The following is a 20296-nucleotide window of genomic DNA, read 5'->3' as shown; positions in this document are numbered from 1 at the left end:
AAAATATACTATAAGGCTACAGTAACCCAAACAGCATGGTACTTGTACCGAAACAGACATATAGACCAATGGAACAGAAAAGAGGCCTCAGAAATAACACCACACATCTACAATCATGTGATCTTTGATAAACCTGACAAAAACAAGCAATGGGAAAAGGATTCCATATTTAATAAATGGTGTTGGGAAAACTGGCTAGCCATATGCAGAAAGCTGAAACTGGAACCCTTCCTTACACTTTATACAACAACTAACTCAAGATGGATTAAAGATTTAAATGTAAAACCTAAAACCATAAAAACCCTAGAAGAAAACCTAGGCAATACCATTCAGGACATAGGCATGGGCAAAGACTTCATGACTAAAACATCAAAAGCAATGGGAACAAAAGCGAAAATTGACAAATGGGATTGAATTAAATTAAAGAGCTTCTGCACAGTAAAAGAAACTATCATCAGAATGAACAGGCAACCTGCAGAATGGGAGAAAATTTCTGCCATCTATTCATCTGACAAAGGGCTAATATCCAGAATCTACAAGGAACTTAAATAAATTTATCAAAAAAAAAAACATCAAAAAGTGGGTGAAGGATATGAACAGACACTTCTCAAAAGAAGATATTTATGCAGCCAACAAACACATGAAAAAAAGCTCATCATCACCGGTCGTCAGATAAATGCAAATCAAAACCACAATGAGATACCATTCACGGCAGTTAGAATGGCGATCATTAAAAAGTCTGGAAACGACAGATGCTGGAGAGGATTTGGAGAAATAGGAACACTTTTACACTGTTGGTGGGAGTGAAAATTAGTTCAAGCATTGTGGAAGACAGGGTGCTGATTCCTCAAGGATCTAGAACCAGAAATGCCATTTGATCCAGCAATCCCATTACTGGGTATATACCCAAAGGGTTATAAATCATTCTACTATAAAGACACATGCACACGTATGTTTATTGCAGCAAAGTTCACAATAGCAAAGACTTCGAACCAACTCAAATACCTATCAGTGTTACACTGGATAAAGAAAGTCTGGTACATATACACCATGGACTACTATGCATCCATAAACAAGGATGAATTCATGTCCTTTGCAGGGACATGGATGAAGCTGGAAACCATCATTCTTAGCAAATTAACACAGAAACAGAAAACCAAACACCATATGTTCTCACTCACAAGTGGGAGTTGAACTATGAGAACACATGATGGACTCAGGGAGGGGAACATCACACACTGGGGCCTCTCCGGGGGTTGGGGGCTAGGGGAGGGATAGCATTAGGAGAAATACCTAATGTAGATGACGGGTTGATGGGTGCAGCAAACCACCATGGCATGTGTATACCTATGTAACAAATCTGCATGTTCTGTACAGGTATCATAGAACTTAAAATATAAAAAATTTTAAAAAGGCAAATTCCATGATTTAGCAAACAGAGTTTAGCAATCCATTGAATTGAAAAGACAGATGAGAGAATTCAGGAGATGGGAGCAGAGTACACCACAGGGAGGGACCGTGCAAAGAAATAGCTTGGGATCACAGAAAGATCTTCTCATTATTTGGTAGAGTATTATTCTGTGTCATTGTGGGGTAAAGCTCCATGAAGCTGAGGAATAAGCAGGTGAAAGCGGTAGGCCACATAATTCCTAGAACTTGCATAGGGAATCGTTTGTGTTCCCACCAGAAAAAATGAGGAGACTTTTTACTACCCAGTGCATTCAACCAAGGCCTCAAGAGGGTCATATCTTCATGGAGGATAAATTATACCTAGAGTAAATGCTGTTCTAGGATCTTTATAAAACCTTTCAAAGCAAGCCTCAAAAGTATCCATCTAAATCAAAAGTAACTTACCATGTGTGCATTCATTTTCCATTGCTATATAAAAGTTGCCACAAATTTATCAGAATAATTCTGGTTGCAATCAAGATATCAGGCAAGCTACTGTATCCACTGAGGCCTCACCTGGGGAAGAATCTGCTTCCAAGCTCACTTGAGTTGTTTGCAGAGTCCATTCTGTTATGGTTAGAGGACTGGGAGCCCTGGGTTTTGCTTGCTGTCATCTGAAAGCCATCCTCAGATCCTGGGTACCACCTGCAGTTCCCTGCCCAATAGACTGACTAATATGGCCACTTTCTTCAACAAGCCTGCAAGGAAAGCCTACAGTTCCAATCTGATAAGATGGAGTTTTATAATATAACAGGAATGACATTGCATCACCCTTGCCATGAAACATAACCAATTAGGAAAGTGACATAACATTACCTTTACCACATTCTATTGATTAGAAGTACTCGTGGGGAGGGGATTATACAAGAGCATGAAAACCAAGAAACAGGGGAATGGGACCACCCTGAAATCTGTCACCTACAATATGCAGTAACAAAGTCCAAACTCTTTAAATGAATACAAGAAAACCTAATATTCAATAATGTGAAATTTATAAGATCAATGGACTGGTCAAAATTACTAAGCATGAAAAAGTTGGAAACATGACCCATAACCTAAAGAAAAATCAATCTGCAAAAACAGATCCTAAAATGACAGAGATGATAGAATTATTAGACAAGGGCATAAAATGGCTACTGTAAATCTTACAAGTATTCTCAAAAATGTAAAAGAGAAGATAAGCACAAAAAGAAAACATATGGAAGATTTAAAAGACCCTAATTAAACTCATAGGGGAAAAAAACTACAAAATCTAAAATAAACAATATATCAGATGGGATTCCTAGCAGATTAAATATTGAAGAAGCTGTGGAAACTTAAAAACACAATATGATAAAAAATCATAGGTAAAAGGATAAAGAAGAAAAAAACAGATGTTCAGGAAATTATGGAATAGTATCTAACAGTCTAATACATGTGTAACTGGAGATTCAGAAGGAGAGGAAAGAAATGGAGAGGTGACAGAAAAAATACTTGAAGAAATAATCCCTGAACATTTACAAATTGTTAAAAATTATGAACCCAGAGACCCTAGAAACTTAAACATCCAGCAGAAGAAACATAGAAAGCCACACCAAGAAACATTGCCATATATTGCTAAAAAAGACACACCACAAACAAGAAGAAAATATTTGCAAACAACTTATTAATAAAGTACTTCTATACAGAATGAAAAATAACTATCAAAATCCAATTAGAAAATAAAACTAATTTTAAAAATGGACAAAATGTTTAAAATACACTTCACCAAAGAATATAAATATATCGCACATAAGCTCATAAAAATGTTTAATTTCATTAGTCACTAGGAAAATACAAGTGAAAACCACCATGAGATAGCATTACACACCTGCAAGAGTGATTAAAATTAGAAGACCAGTAATACTAATGCTGGCAAAGACACAGAACAGCTGGAACATACGCAAAATGATACAGTTATGGAATGCATTTCGGTAGTTTCTTGCGACATCAGCATACCACTTGCCATGTCACTCAGCAGTCCCATGCCTTCATGCCTTGATATTTACCCAAGAGAAATGAAGGATTTCAAAGATTGGTACACAAATTTTCAAGCAGCTTTATTCACCATGGCCCAAACTGGAAACAGCACGAATGTTACCAACAGGTAAATAGATAAACAGCTTATAGATTAACCAGAGAATGGAAAACTACACAGCAAGGAAAAGAACTGCTAATACACTCAAAAACATGGGAAATCTCAAAAGCATTATGCTGAGTAAAAGAAGCCACACACACACACACACACACACGTTTTATTCTATTTATATAAAATCCCCCTCCTAGAAAAGGCAAAACTACAGTGACTGAAAGCTGATCAGTGGTTACCATGTGCTGGGAATGCAGAGGGTATTGACTGCAAAGGGAATGCTTTGGGTATTAAAAACTTTCTATATCTTTATTGTGGTGGTAGCTACACAAATATGTACATTTTTTCAAAATTCATCAACTATATACCCCAAAATGGGTAAACTGTATTGGATTTAAATCACACTTCAGTGAACAATAAATGAAAGACTAAATCAACAAATAGATGAATACGTAACATTGCCTAAATTATTTTTTAAAGCCAGTGTCTATAAAAATTAAACAAACAACTACATGATGTTAAGTGCCCTAGAGGAAAATAAAGCAGCCAAGGGAAGAGGGTGTGCCAAAGTGAGGGAAGGGATGGAATATTAAATAAGGTGTTCAAGAAAAGCCTCACTGAGGTGGTGACGTCTGAGCAAAGATCTAAAAGAAGTAAGAGGGAAAGCAATGAGGCTGTTTGTAGGAAAAGCAGGAGCCTGGGGCAGGCTGATCAACAAGGAAGTCAGTGTACCTGAAGCAGAGTAAGCAGGGGTGGAAGAGTCAGTGAGGTCGGGGAGAAAAGACTGGGTGGGTCCCTTAGAACCATTATAAAGACAAGCTTTTACCCGAGCAAAATAGAAATCCATCATCAAAATTAAGGACTTTTTTGCTTCAAAGTCACCATCAAGAAATTGAAAAGACAATTCACAGGATGGGAAAAAAATTTGAAAATCATGTATCTCATAAGGGACTCATAGCTAAAACATGTAAAGTACTCTTACAACCCAAAAACAGACAAATAATCCAACCTAAAAAATGGGCAAAATGTCTCAATAGACATTTCTTTAAAGATATACAAATGACTAATAAGCATATGAAAAGATACCCAACATTATTAGTCATCAGGGAAGTGCAAACCAAAATCATAATGACCTATCATTCATATACATTCACACCTGTAATCCCAGCACTTTGGGGGGCCAAGGCAGGTGCATCACCTGGGGTCAAGAGTTTGAGACCACCCTGACCAACATGGCAAAACCCCATCTCTACTAAAAATACAAAAATGAGCTGGGCATGGTGGCACGTGCCTATAGTCCCAGCTACTCAGGAGGCCGAGGCAAAAGAATCGCTTGAACCCAGGAGGTGGAGGTTGCAGTGAGCCGAGATCACACCACTGTACTCCAGCCTGGGGAACAGAGCAAGACTCTGTCTCAAAAAAAAAAAAAGAAAAGAAAAGAAAAGAAAAGAAAAAGAAAAAAAGGAATGGCTATAATCAAAAAGTCAGATAATAACAAGTGTTGACACGGATGTAGAGAAATTAGAACCTTCATACATCACAGTTGGGAATGTAGAACAATGCAGCCACTGTGAAAAACAGTCTGACAGTTCCTCACAAAGTTAAACACAAAATTATCATATGTCTCAGCAATTTTACTCCCTGGTACATACCCATAAGAACTGTAAACATATGTTTTCACAAAAACTTGTAAGGCACTGTTCATAATAGCAAAGAAGTGGAAAAAAACCCAAATGTACAGTAACTGAAGAACAAATAAACAAAATGTGGCATATTCATACACTAGAATATATATTATTCAGTAACTGAAATACCTATTACTTAGCAATAAAAGAGGACAAAGTATTGATATATGCTTCAACATGGATAAATCTTAAAAATACTTTGCTAAGGGAAAGGACCCAGTCACAAAAGACCACATGGTATATGATGCTATTTATATGAACTTCCCAGAACAGGCAAATACATAGAGATGGAAAGTATATTAGTGGTTTCCTGGGGCTGGGAGGGTGGGGGTGAGAAAATGAGAAGTGACTGCTAATGGGTAGGGAATTTTATTTAAGTGTGATGAAATTGCTCCAAAATTGATTGTAGTGATGGTTGCACAACTCTGTGACCATACTAAAACCCACTGAATTCTACACTTTAAATGGGTCAATTGTTTATGAATTTTATCTCCATAAAATTGTAAAAAATGAATCTATCAAAAAAGTAGGAATCAAACAGGTGGTTTTGAGGAGAAAAGTGACTTTTTAAACTTTTTATATGTATCATTTTTGCACCTTTTTACTTTCTGACTTATTTTACCAACGATGAGAGGTTATAGGAGTTCGGTTTCACTTGGAATATTTCATGGAGATTTTCTTAACTCCTACTTCTCAGAGTTAATTTCTAATGTATTTGTTTGTTCATTAATTTAATGAATATACATTGAAACCCCATTATTGAAAAGCACTATATCCCAGGTGCTTTTTAGGCACCTGAAAATCCCTTAAACATAGTGATCACTAAGTGGATTTTTTTTAGTTTTAAGATTAGGTTAGTTTGATTATCTGACTTCAAATTGTACTATGAGACTACAGTTAACAAAACAGTATGGTACTAGTATAAACATAGATACACAGAAAAATGGAACAGTCTAGAGAACCCAGGAAGAAACCCAAATATTTACTACTAACTGATCTTTGATAAAGCATACAAAAACATAAATTTGAGAAAGGACACCCTATTTAATAAATGGTGCTTGGAAAACTGGATAGCCACATGGAGAAGAATGAAATTGGATCTCTGTTTCTCACCATATACAAAAATCAACTGAAGGTGGATCAATGACTTAAATCTAAGACCTGTAACCATTAAAGTTCTGGAAGAAAACCTAGAAAAACTCTTCTCAACATTGGCGTAGGCAAAGAATTTATGATTAGGACCCCAAAAGCAGAGGTAACAAAAACAAAAATTAATAAATAGGACATAATTAAACTAAAAATATTAATTTTTTAGTCTGGGAGAAAGTATTTGCAAACTCCACATCCAACAAAAGACTAATATCCAGAATCTACCAGGAGCTCAAACAAATCAGCAAGAAAAAAACAATCCCATCAAAAGTGGGCAAATGACATGAGTAGACATTTCTCAAAATAAGATATACAAACGGACAACAAAAATATGAAAAAAAAAGTTCAATTTCAGTGATCATCAGGGAAATGCAAATTAAAACCACAATGAGATACCACCTTACCCCAGCCAAAATGGCCATTACTAAAAACTCAAAAAAACAATAGATGTTGGCGTGGATGTGGTGAAAAGGGAACACTTATACACTGCTGGTAGGAATGTAAATTAGTATAACCTCTGTGGATAACAGTATAGAGATTTCTTAAAGAATTAAAAGTAGAAATATCATTTGACCCAACAATCCCACTACCAGTATCTACCCAAAAGAAAAGAAGTCATTACCTAAAGAAAAGTAAGTCACTGTATCAAAAAGACATCTACAAGCATATGTTTGTCACAGCACACAATTCACAATCACAAAGATATGAAATAAACCTTAAGTGCCCCTCAACCAATGAATGGATAAAGAACATGTATATATATATATATATACACCATGGAATACTACTCAGCCATTAAACAGAATGAAATTATTTGCAGCAACTTAGATGGAGCTGGAGGTCATTATTCTAAGTGAAGTAACTCAAGAACAGAAAACCAAATACCGTATGTTCTCACTTATAAGTGAGACCTAAGCTGTCGTTATGTAAGGGCATACAGAGTGGTGTCACGGACTTTGGAGGTTCAGAAAGGAGGAGGTTGGGAGGGGGTTGAGGAGTTAAAAAGCTACATATTTGGGTACAATGTACTCTACTCAGGTGACAAGTGCACTAAAATTTCAGAATTCACCAACATACAATTCACCCATGTAACCAAACCACTTGTACCCAAAAAGCCATTGAATATATATCTATACACATATACATACACACACACACACACACACATATATATATATATATATATGAGTTTGAAGTATTTGTACCCTATTATGTAGTTGGACAGCAATAATGGAACAATATTTAACCTTGGTGTAGCATGAAGAACTTAGGTAGAGAAAAGACTATCGGGTATGAATACTGGCCTGTCTACTCCTTTCCACATTCAGAGAGTACACTATCAGTGTGCCAAGGGGAAAAAATGACCTATAACATTATTTCTCCAAAAATATATAGTCTATAGGAAGATGCTAATTTAAAATTTTTAAAGACAGAAGATATGAAAATTTTTATAGATGACACCATCATTTTCAGGCAAAAATATCACATAGTAATAGAAGCATTTGGATTAGTGGATGAACAAGAGTTAATAACTGGGCCTTAGCTGATGTTCTTTTCTTTTTCTGGTCTTCCCTTCCTTTCTCTGACATACATCCTATATGTATTTGCTTCTCTTCCCTCTGACTTACTCTCCCATGCTTAGGCCATTGACTGTCTAGAATACCGAGTGATTTCTATAATCAGTGTTAGAACAGCTGCTGCCAACCAGGCACTGATAGGAAGCTATGTAATGCCCTCCTTGAGAGGAGCTCACAAGTTGTCCAAGGACTGTAGCAACAATTACGGCATAAAGATGGCCTGAAGTTAAGTACAGAGTTATTTTTTTAAGCATAAAAAGGAGCAAGGCCCAAATAAGCCCCCCCAAATAAGAAGTCAAACTCCAGGAATGAAAATTTGACCTTATACAGGCTTTAACAGTGTTGTTAAAATGTGCAGACACTAATCCATCTACATACAGCTGCCAAATTAATCTTGTTAAAGTACACTTCTGTATTATCACTCCAGGTTCCCACCAAGAATGATGAATTCTGTCCTGGGCATTGCACATTAAGAACCTGGTGACTGGATTATAAAAAAACTGGAGTGAATTCTGGGGAGAGGAACCTGGAAGGCAATAGAAAAGTCTTACCATGCTAAGGACAAGAGATACATCTGTAACCCAGGGGGTGCAGATAATTTAACAAATTTTTTCCACCAAACTTAAAGGAGTACCATATTATTAGTAAATATATATCTTATAAAGAAAGTTCCTCAGTAAAAAAACAGAAGTGGGTAAAAAAACTAAGTGGGTAAAAAATGTGATTTTAATTTTATCATTTAACATATGCTTTGAATTTAAGTTTGTCTTTTAGACAACCATACTCATGGTATTTGGGCCTTTTCCCAAGCGGTATAAAATTTTCATGTGTCATTGCTATCCTGAGAAAGCCACTTGTCTGTTCCCTGAAAGAGCTGTCTTCTAAAATTCCAAACCAAACAAATTAGTGTTTTCTTTCCTAAAAGCCATCATTGTTCCACAGTGCTTTAATTTGGCCCCCACAAAAAAAAATATATTCACTGTCACCTCTTAGTTCTACTAATTATACGTTTCCGCCCATGATTCCTATATTCATCGCTTCTGTTTCTTATTAGCTGTTTTGAGGTAAGTCAGAAGTGGGCCAATTACTGGTAATGGCTTCATGAAGAGAAAAGGTCATCAGTGGCTAAATCTCATAGGTAAACCATGTTAATAATAGATAGAACCTAATTCAACACTTGCAAGCCAATTAAGAAAAACATGTACCTGCTCTACCTGACCTTCATTCTTTTATTTTTACTTTTTCTTTTTGTCAGAAAACTCAACTCAGATGTTTTCCTGCCTTCCTTTGACCATTTCTTCCTCTCCTCTATCAGGCTGTAATCTATTGCCCTCTTATTTCTAGTCATTCATTCACATCCAGGCACTTTCTGCCTTCAAACGTGATTTCACTAACATTTTCTCCTTAAGATCCATCCATTATTGTAATTATCACTCAATCTTCTTTCTGTCTGTTCCAATGTCCTTAGAGTTTGCAACCTGTTCATTTTCTCTCAACTTTTTCTGATTCTTTGCTTTCACAGAAGAACAAGGGAAGGAAGGTTTTTGTTGATTTTTCTTTTTTTAAGGAAAAAAAAAACCAGAAAATCAGCTTTTATGAAGGATTCGGAGTCCCCATTGGATGTACAGCCAGATAAAGTGCTGTATTGAAACTGGGTATTTTTCTACATGAAAGTACACACAAAGCTACACTTTCTTATAAAGAGAATCAGAATCTATTAAATTGTAGAAATTTAAAAGCTAAAAAACATCTTGAAGGCCATCTAGAACCACCTCATTATTTTTACGGATGGGGATAAACAGGGGCCAGCTGTTGTGATCTATTTCATGCATCAAGCTTTTGTATTGATGCCATCGTTGCTGTTGTTGTATATTTGTTAAGTATATCCGCATATCCATTTCAAGACTTACAGATTCAATTTTACTAATATATACTTAATACTCAGTAATATTCAATATTTACTAAGCACCTCATCAGTGCCCATCTTAGGGGGAAAAATAGAGAATCCTCATAGATGGAGCACCTTATAGCTTCTGGTTGCCTTCTCCCCCATCCCATTTAACCATCATCTTTTGACACAGACAGCAAATGAAACAGTCTCAAAGATGAGCAATTACTTGCCAAGAATCACAAATCTACAAAAGAGCAGAGCCAGAATTTTAAACCAGGCCTGTCTCAATTCAAAGTCTGTTTCTGTTTTTTGTTTTCTTGCTAGCTTGTTTTTACTCTTCAGGTTGTCTATTAAGTCCAACCAACCCAGTTTCTCAAACAATTGGTGGTCCCAAGAGTATCCAAACCAGATGACAATTTGCTTTCCTAAATTCTGACCATTACAGTTTTGGTCCATGTTTGCCCCAATTCGATGGACCACTGTGTCTGTGCTGTGACAGCCTGGGAAGCCTCTTTGTGTGGATGTGGGATATATTTAAGGAAGGCAGTGGTGATGCTATCAAGGAGAAAGACTAGAAAAAAAAAGAGGCAATCATTTAGGTAATTAATTGTAAAGTCTTTGTATTAAAATAACCCTCGTTATTATTTTTAAAGATATAGCCTAATATTTCTTCTACTGAAAAAAGATTTTTCACTCTTTTGTAACTTCAGTTTTAGCTATTTCATTTCCTTTATCATTTTTTTTGGATTTTCTTTCCCCACTTTCTCACTCAATAATGTGTGATTCTTCTTTTCTGATCCAAGGATATCTGCTGCTTTCCTTTAATATAACAGCAATTCACATCAGTATTAATGGCATAAAGTTCTACTCCTTCACCTGATTCTTTTTTGGTAGATAAAGAATAACAAAAAAAGTACTTCAAACTTGAGAAGTGTCTTAAAATAGATAAGTCTTTGCAAAATACATGACCTATTAAAAACAAAATCCCTTACATTTTAATTTCTTGGTAGTCCAACATTATTGACTATATTTTCTCATGTCTACTTTGCCTTTGATATTAGATCAAGACAATTGGGATTAAATTTTTTTTCCTGTTCATTCTCAATCTTAGACTCTTAGATTTGCATTGGTGTGACTGTTTAATCCTGCAAACACATGCGGCTGTGTACATGCACACTGCTGAACAAAAGGCCTCTATACAAGGACATAGCATCTCTGTTGTATCTCACTCTGCTCTAGTGGGAGTTACTTGAGGGAAGGGATTTTGTTTTGATCATTCATGTGGTTCCTAGCACAGCATAAACAGAAATGTGTGTATTGAATTAAATTGGAATGAAATTTGGCCATAGTGCTACAGTCTAGCTCTAATACACAATTCTCGAAGGAAAAATAGATTGAGTTTGAGAAAAAGAGGGAATGGAAGACAACAGGTAAATGGATACCTGCTATTGCTGCCGTATTTTATTTTTCACAACTTTCAGGAACTAAAGAGGTTGAGGAATGAACAAAAGCAGAAGGAAACTCATTTTCATTCATTTAACAATTATTTTTTAGGATCTACTATGTGTCAGGAACTATGCTATGAACTTGAATTACTTCATATTGTTTGTTTACAGAACAACTATGATTTAGGTTTCGTTATGCAAATTTTCAAAATAGGAAACTAAGTCTTAGGGTGGTTATGTAACTATTTCCAGATTATACATTTAGCAAAGTGTAGAACTGGAATTTCAAACCAAGTCTTCCTATCTCAAAAGCCCATGCCCTTCAGACTTCACCGAGCTTCTTCCTGCATGCAAACAAAACCCATAAATGTAAATTACTCATTCTATATTGATAAACAATATAGATCCTCATACAAACCGATTATCTAAAAGTGAATTACTGAACGTTGCTATGTAACTAGTAACTATAGTCTGAGGTGCTCAATAAAATGATGAATTTATTAAGACCTTCAGTCCTGCTGAGTCTGTTTTTGACACCTCATAAATAACACAGCAGTGAAATCTGCAACAGCTTAAAGGTAAAGGATCTACATTTACAGATCCCATGGTTACTGCAAGAGCTAAACGCAGGTACAAGTTTCCACAAGACAGACACGTCTCTAGCCTCTGTCTTGTAAAACGGGCACCTGCTAAGCTCTTCATCTTTTCATATGTCCTGGAAATATATACTACAGAAAAAAACTCATTTAGCTAATACATATTTCCTTGGGGATAACACTCAGTTTCAGAGGGCTCGTGTTGGTCTCTTATAAGATCAAGATTCTAGCTTAGTTGTTTCCTCTGTAGTGAACATGGATACATCCATTTTAATTGTTTGTTTTAGCAAGTAAACTCTTTTCCAAATATGGTGCTAGTGGTGAGTTAGCCTTGGGTCATGTTCTAGTCATCCTCTGATGCAGCCGACCAAAGACCCAGACGAGGTGCAGGTCCTAGACAAAGGCTCCTATCAAAGAATGGAGTGTTAGATTGGAAAGTGATATAGCAAGTATTTTTTTTTTTTTTCTGAGATGGAGTTTCCCTCTTGTTGCCCAGGCTGCAGTTCAATGGCGCGATCTACGTTCACTACAACCTCCGCCTCCCGGGTTCAAGTAATTCTCCTGCCTCAGCTTCCCAAATAGCTGGGACTACAGGTGTCTGCCACCACACCTGGCAAATTTTGTATTATTAGTAGAGAAGGGGTTTCACCATGTTGGTCAAGCTGGTCTTGAACCCCTGACCTCAAGTGATCCACCCGCCTCAGCCTCCCAAAGTGCTGGGATTACAGGCATGAGCCACTGTGCTCGACCTGAGTATTTTCTTCAATACTCAGATATTTCATATGAGGAAACTGAGATTCCAAGAGGTTAACTGACTTGCCCAAAATTGTCGCTATTTAGTGGCATAGTTAGTCGTAGGATTCCTTCTACTACATCAAGTTGCCTGAGAGAGCTGAGGAGAAGGTGTGACCGAAACTCCAGACATCCAAAAGGGAGGAGCTGGCCAGAGCAAGTTAAATGTATGTTATTGACCTGTTTAACAAACGATTCCACAGCAAGCCAAAATGATTCCTGTTAATGCTCCAAAAATGTTTAACAGTTTACATCAGTTTTTAATTTTCAATTTACTTTCATCCATATATAGTCTACTTTGTGTTTTTCACCCTCCATTGTTTGTTTTTTTAATAAACTGGACAGTTTTTCTGATCTAGGACTTGCACATCCACATTTCTCAAAGATGTGAATTCCCTATTGGGTTTCCGATCTTAAAGAACAGCTTCCAGTGGTAAGGGATGTAGAGAGGAAATAAGCCTCCAGAAAACTAAAAGTGGACCCCTTGTCCTAATAGAAAACACATTTGCTGCTTTTAAAAAATGACACACTAATCTAATATGAAGAGTACGATGCTGGCTGAATCTATTAAATAAATAACATTTTATCAAATAACATATATTTTTCCAAAATGCCTGGTTATTAAAATGGGCTAAATTAACCTGTGTTTCTCCATCATATATTCTCCAGCTTCATCTCCATTCCTCTTTTAAATAAATATTCTGAATAATTGTAAATTATGTCATTTTAAAGCAAAAGATACTCATCTTTCTCAAAAGCAATTTAAAGATATTTGCTTCTATATACATGCTCATCCTGCGTGCCCATTCCAACTGTTCTACATTCTTCCAAGATCCATTCCATTATCCCATCTCTACCTTCACATTTATGCCCTTTCTCATGCCCTGTCTGAGCTGAAAGCCTAATCTTTTCAAATAGTCAAATCCTATCCAAATGTTAGAGAGCATATGAAAGATTACTTTCTTTTTCTATAGCCTTTATCAGACACTCGAGCCACTGGAATCCCTCTCTCCTTTCAACATTAGTGGCACTTATTTCTTTCAATTAATCGGCACTTAGGAAATTCTACCTGAATTCAGTAGATACAGGGAACATAGCCCTCAAGATATGTTTTGGCCTTTGACATCACTGACTAGGAGAGCATCATTAATGTAATTATGACTTTTAGGGTGCTGATATGAGACATCAACCAGAAATGGAGTCATCGAAGAAATAAGGTAGCAAATGTCATTTAGTAAATGAGTGTGTCCATTCAGAGGAATAGAAAGTGTCCCTGGGACAGAAATGTGATTATCATCCTGGATTCCTCCAACGTTATCATTGCCATTTAACCAACAGAACAGCTAATTCTGTTTACTTAATACCTGTCAAATAGAAATTTAGAACTCTTGTTCCACTGGTAACTACATTACTCGTTTCTTTATTCAAACAATATTTATTGAGCACCTACTATGTGCTAGACACTATTCTACATTCTGGGGATATGTGTTGAATTTTTTTTTAATTGTCTGTCGTTTTGGAACATAGAATGAAAGAAAACAGATCAAAAGTAATAATAATAAACGAGTTGCAGAATACATTAGAAGGTAATAATGTCTAAGGAGAAAGGTAAATGAAAAAGGATGGGTAGTGTCTACAGAGTTCAATTTTAACTGGAACCATGAGATAAAACCTCACTGAGAAAACCATATTTGAGGAGCTATTTGAGGAAGAGGGGGAGACAAGCCAAAAAGATAAGTGAAAAAAAAATATCCTATCCTAGACAAAAGGAAGGGCAAACAGAAAGAATATGAGTGTGGACATGTCAGTTCAGTTTCAGAAACAACAGGGAAATCAGCACAGCTGAGAGAAGTGCTGAGAGGAGGAGGAGGTGATGTCAGAGAGGAAATGGTGAGTGAAACCTCCGTTAGAATTTTGGCTTGTCCCCTGAATGAGTTTAGGATCCATTGAAAGATTTTTAGCAGAGGAATGTTATTATCTGACTTGTATTATTCTCTAGAGAGAACAGACTCTAAAAAGGTTCTACATTCTGTTGTAATCGACTAATTCAGAGCAATCCTCCAGCTGAGAACTAGAAGAGCAGAATTTTTAAAAAATCATCAGAAGATACTGAAGAGTCAAAAAGGCTTGGAAAATTAGAGAGACATATTTGGGAGTAGAAAGCAGTTAGAAAGTTAACCTGGCATAGGAGACTACTTTTCTCTTAGGGGGCCTATGTCTGACTTAGGAAGAGATTTCTGGGAGTCTAAGAGCTGGGCAGTCTGAGAGCTGGACAGAGCTCTCAGTAGATACAAGAGGACTAGCGGACAAAAAATGGAATTTAGAACCAGTGACAAGATGGGGGCTGCTTGATGCTCAACCTATGGGAAGAGGGAAAGTCTAATTCTCATATGTAAAATACTCATGCTATAAATAATAGAATAGCCATAACAATAATAGTTAAATGATGTGAATCTTCCAGGCCGATTGAAGGAGAAAAATGTAACAATTTTTTAAAAATAGTTAATTCAAAATAAGTCATAAAAAAGAGATAAAGAAACTAACCAGAATAAATAAAAAGCAAATAACAAGACGGTAAGTCTTAATTCAAATGTGTTAGTAATTAATGTAATAGTAATTATATATCATGCAGATTAAATATAAATTCTCTAACTTAAAGAATTGTCAGACTTAATTTTTTAAATGCAACTATATACTGCTTAAAATAGATACTTTAATAATATAAAAATATATAATTATGGAATAGAATATAGAATATAAATATACAAATATAGAATATAGATATACTTTTAGAATATAGAATATAAGAAAATATTAAAAGTAAAATATAACAATATAAGTTGAAAGTAAAGGGAGATGTTCCCCTCCCTGTGTCCACACGTTCTCATTGTTCGACTCCCGCTTATGAGAACATGCGGTGTTTGGTTTTCTGTTCTCGTGTTAGTTTACTGAGAATGATGGTTTCCAGCTTCATCCATGTACCTGCAAATGACATGAACTCATCCTTTTTTATGGCTTCATAGTATTCCATGGTGTATATATGCCAGTCTATCAGTGATGGGCATTTGGGTTGGTTCCAAGCCTTTGCTATTGTAAATAGTGCTGCAATAAACATACGTGTGCATGTGTCTTTATAGTAGAACGATTTATAATCCTTTGGATATATACCCAGTAATGGGATTGCTGGGTCAAGTGATATTTCTGGTTCTAGATCCTTGAGGAATCGCCACACTGTCTTGCACAATGGTTGAACTAATTTACACTCCCACCAACAAATAGAAGAAAAGCAAACATACTAAAATGCATGTTTAATCAAAAAAACAAAGAAGGGAGAAAAACACATGTCATATTTGCTGGTTATTTAACTCTCATCCCTCAGTTCTAAAAACTCCTTGCTATATTCTACTCTGTGATGTCAAGGCTAGGATGCCAGGCCTAGGACACCGCACACACCTTTCCAGGCTGCCCACAGAAATCCCATTAGTTTTTCCAATAAGGGCCACTAGAGAGAATTTGGAAGGCCAGAGAAAGGAAAAAGGGACTCGCTTACTATATTCTTGTTTCTGTTAACAGTCGTTACTGTTAGGTGGCCCCAGCTGTGGCAGGCCAAACCCATCGCTTTCCATTGCCTCTCCCAGAGCCAGCCTCATCATGGCCCCTCAGTGGTTCAAGTAGCCACTGGGTAGAGACGGCTCCTCCGAGGTCGGAGAACAGCTCCACAGGCCACATCTCCGTGTTGAATGACACCCTCTTTTTAAAGGTCTTAGCACCAATTCCACAGGGCTCTTCCTTTTACCACATTTTTCTTTTTTTCTCCCAGGCTAAGGAGATTTGCTGTTTTCTATGGTTATTATCTCTGGGTTACTTTAGTAATCCTTTTTCGTTACCTTCACCTCTCCAAACCTGTGTAACGAATTTTCTTTATTAAATCTACTGCTTAAAATATCTAATGTGATTTTTGTCTTCCTGACTGGAAAACTGGTACACTATGCAAACACTAGCCGAAGGAAGCTAGTGTAGCTATAATTATAACAGAGAAGGTACACTGAAGTGGAAAGCCCTACTAGCAATAAAAAGAGACATTTCATAACGGTAATATACTGGGAAAATATTTCAATTCTAGATATATGTGTGCCTAATAGCATGTCCTCAAAATTTATAAGGCAAAACAGAACTAAAGAAAGAACTAGGTGGATCTCTAATTATAGGGCTAGTTTTTAACAAACCTCTCTCAGGAACTGATAGAATAATCAGACAAAAAAGGAATAAAGATGGAGATGGGTTGAGCAAAACAAGTTCAGAGGGATAGTTGTTGGAGGGGAAGTGATGGGGACAGAAGGGTGTTGGAACCCTTTGCAATATCCAGGCAAGAGATGGTGAAGCGAAGGACCGGGGTCACCGCATTCTGAAGCGATTTTTGAAGGCCGAGCCAAGACCTCCTGACATGGATGTAGGCTGTGGGAGAAAGAAAGAGTCAAAAATGACACCAGGCAAATGAACAGGTGGAATGGCCGTCAAGCGAGAAGTGGAAGACTGTGATAGCAGGTTTGGGGATAGGACAGGGAGTTCAGTTAGAATATCGGCATTTGAAATGTCTTTGATTTCTCTATCTAAGACCTTTCCACCTCTAAGTCATTTACTCACTCCACTTAAAAGTGGAGCCCTACCACTCTCAGAAGCCTCTTCAGGGCTTGCCTGGGTCTGGCCCCTGCTTATGCTTCCATCCCATCTCCCTCCCTTCCTCCCTAGCTCCTTCTGTTCCTCTACAGTGAACCTAATTACAGCTTCCCAGAGTCCTTGCTTCTAACCCTTTTACGCACTATTCTTGTTACTTGGACTATCTTTTCATTCTTTGCCTGAATACCTGGATTCATCTTTCAGGCAAATAATCTTATTCCCTAGGAATCCTATGCTGAAGACTACATCTGGCCTCTGCGCTGCCTTTTGTGCATTAGCACTATCCTCCATGTTTTCCACAACTCTGTCACTTACCATACAAAATCATAATTGCTTATTTACTTCTCTGTTTCTCCCACTAACCCAAAAGCCCCTTCAGGGTAAGTAACAGGACCTGTGTGCGCACCTGATAAAACGGGTGTCTGATACAATGCCTTGTGCCTTGTTAAATAAATTCTCTATATAAGGCACAAAAACAATAACTGTGAAAACATATGGATCCCCAAAGATTGGAAAGCATGGCTTTAAAAATCTCATTGTGTGCATCCTGGAAATTTAATTTTTAAGGTGTTACAAGTGATCACATAACAATCGAGGAGAAAAATGAACAGAAAAACAGTCCTTGAGGTTTAATATGATCTCACCAAAAGCCTAGGATAGACGTTAGCTTTTGAACGGAATATACCTCGCACTACCATTGTCATGCTATGTGTAGATTCCTGCTAAAAACACGTAACAAAACATCCTTCATTTCCTTCTGCTTTCAGTAATGTGTAATTTTTTACTTTCAAGCATATGAAATAAGCAAGCTAATTATGAATAACATTGTCAGAAGTTTTTCTCCTACAGATAAGTAAAGGATCTCCTTGTCAAGTGGAGAATGGAGTATAAATAATAAAGCTTCCTTTCCAGACACTGCGGGTTTTTAATGTTCCTTGAGCACACCACTTCAAGGATGCATGCCACTTTGACATTTTAAGTCACTGTGATCTTGTCTTCCTGGCCACTGCGTCAAATTCTTTTTATCTGACTACTAAATCCACTTTGTCGTATCTAGGATAAGGTTTGCCAGCTAAATTTTGTCTAGCCAGACAATTTTTCTGAGATTCAGAGAAGCAGTAGCTACCTACCTCAGACGTTAAAAAAAAGATAAATCTAAAAACAAAAAAACTTAAGTAGACACCAAAGGAAGGGACCTTCACTTCCAAGAATCTGAGATTTAATGGGGTTAAAACCTTTTGAAACCAAACTATTTAGCTCTCAACCCTCAAAAAAAGACTTCCAAAGCTGGTATGTTAATTTTTTCACCTAACTCATAACACTAATGATGCATGTGGAAGGGAAAATGCAACGAATTTCATACAGAAATTAGGCATAAATTTTCTTTCATGAAAGCATGTGTAACTGTGCTTCATAATTATTTTATATTTTTTAATCTATTTAATTTTGAGAACAAATAAACTATATCACTCTAATCACTATGTGTGTTTTTTATTACTTTGTCTACTCAAGATAAGAATTACACATTTAGCAGAGGTGTTCTCAATTGTTTGCTTTATACCAAACATTCCTTTGATGTTGGTGATTAGTTTCGTGTTGGAAAGCTCACTGGTGGGGACAAAAGAAGGCAAAAGGAGTTCTAATTGAAGAAGTCCATCTCACAAGAATCAATATCAAGAGGAAAAACAGGTGTGTTGCTAAGCAAAGTATTTTTTTCTATTGCCCTATTCATGCCCTTTTCAAACATCTCATTTATGAGTCCAAACCTCAGCTGTCACTGCACTATTTTGCAAGCCAGAGCTCAGCTATTTATGCTGTCTCTGCTCTTAGAGATCTATATGTTTTGGTTCTTTTTCTACTTAGCACATGAGAATCATAATACTGATATGTAACACTTGTTAATTGGAACATAAAGATATCTAATTTTATATATGGGTTATCTCAGTGATACTATTTCTTATTCAAAAAATAGATATTTAAGAAAAGACATACAGTCCCTGAAAGTGTAGGAGAACAGAGGCTTTAACCATAAAAATGGTGTACAAGACAAGAAGGATGGGAGGAGAAATTTATAAAGGTTTGCCCTAATGAAGCTTTAGAGGAAGCTGGAGGAGGAGACATGAGGAAGTAACGATCAAGACAGAGAGGCTAGCACTAAGCATTCCTCAATGTGCACCAAGAATTCTCTGTGCTCACATAAGCATAGATCAGGTTTCCTTTTCATTTGTTTTCTAATTTTACCCTTCAAGATGTTTTCAACAGATTGCCCACAATAGTTTGGCCACCATCAATTTTCTGCATCAAGATGATTACACATATTATAAAATAAATGGTAGAAATACAATTTTGAAATATATTTAGATGTGTTGGGATATGCTGTTTTTTATCAACACTCATATTCTATCAGGAAAAGTTGTAGGAGCATATTAAAAGGATTCTAAACCCCAAGGTTCTTGTCAATTTTGGTGTTTCAAAGGCAATACTTAGTAGAACTACCAAACAATTTTATGCAAAAATAATTTTAAATTCAAAATAAACGATCATAGCTACTGAACCAAAAATTGACTTGCCTGTGTTCCGAATTCAACATTTCAGTCAAATCGTACTAAGGCCTGTTAAAGTACCACACGATCAGCTCTGTCATTTTATTATGCCAAATACAGCAAAGATCTATAGGTCAGTCATGAGACTGTTTGCCTTATATTTTCTGGAGAGGTGAAACCTCTTAAGTGAATCCTACATTTAATCATCTCCAAATCCCAAGCTATATCTCCTGATCCCTGTTTCGATTGAAAATAAAATTCATTTTCTGGTGTTCTGTGTGAGTTTGCTTCAAGCTTGACTTAGAGATTTATGAATAGCATTTACTGTTTGCTTACTGACCACTTCCGCAGTTCTGATCCCCATGGGTGACTTCCACAAGGCTGC

This window comes from Hylobates moloch, unplaced genomic scaffold (genome assembly GCF_009828535.3).
Source record: "Hylobates moloch isolate HMO894 unplaced genomic scaffold, HMol_V3 SCAFFOLD_3, whole genome shotgun sequence".
NCBI lineage: Eukaryota > Metazoa > Chordata > Mammalia > Primates > Hylobatidae > Hylobates > Hylobates moloch.
Note: the sequence above shows the minus strand (reverse complement) of the source record.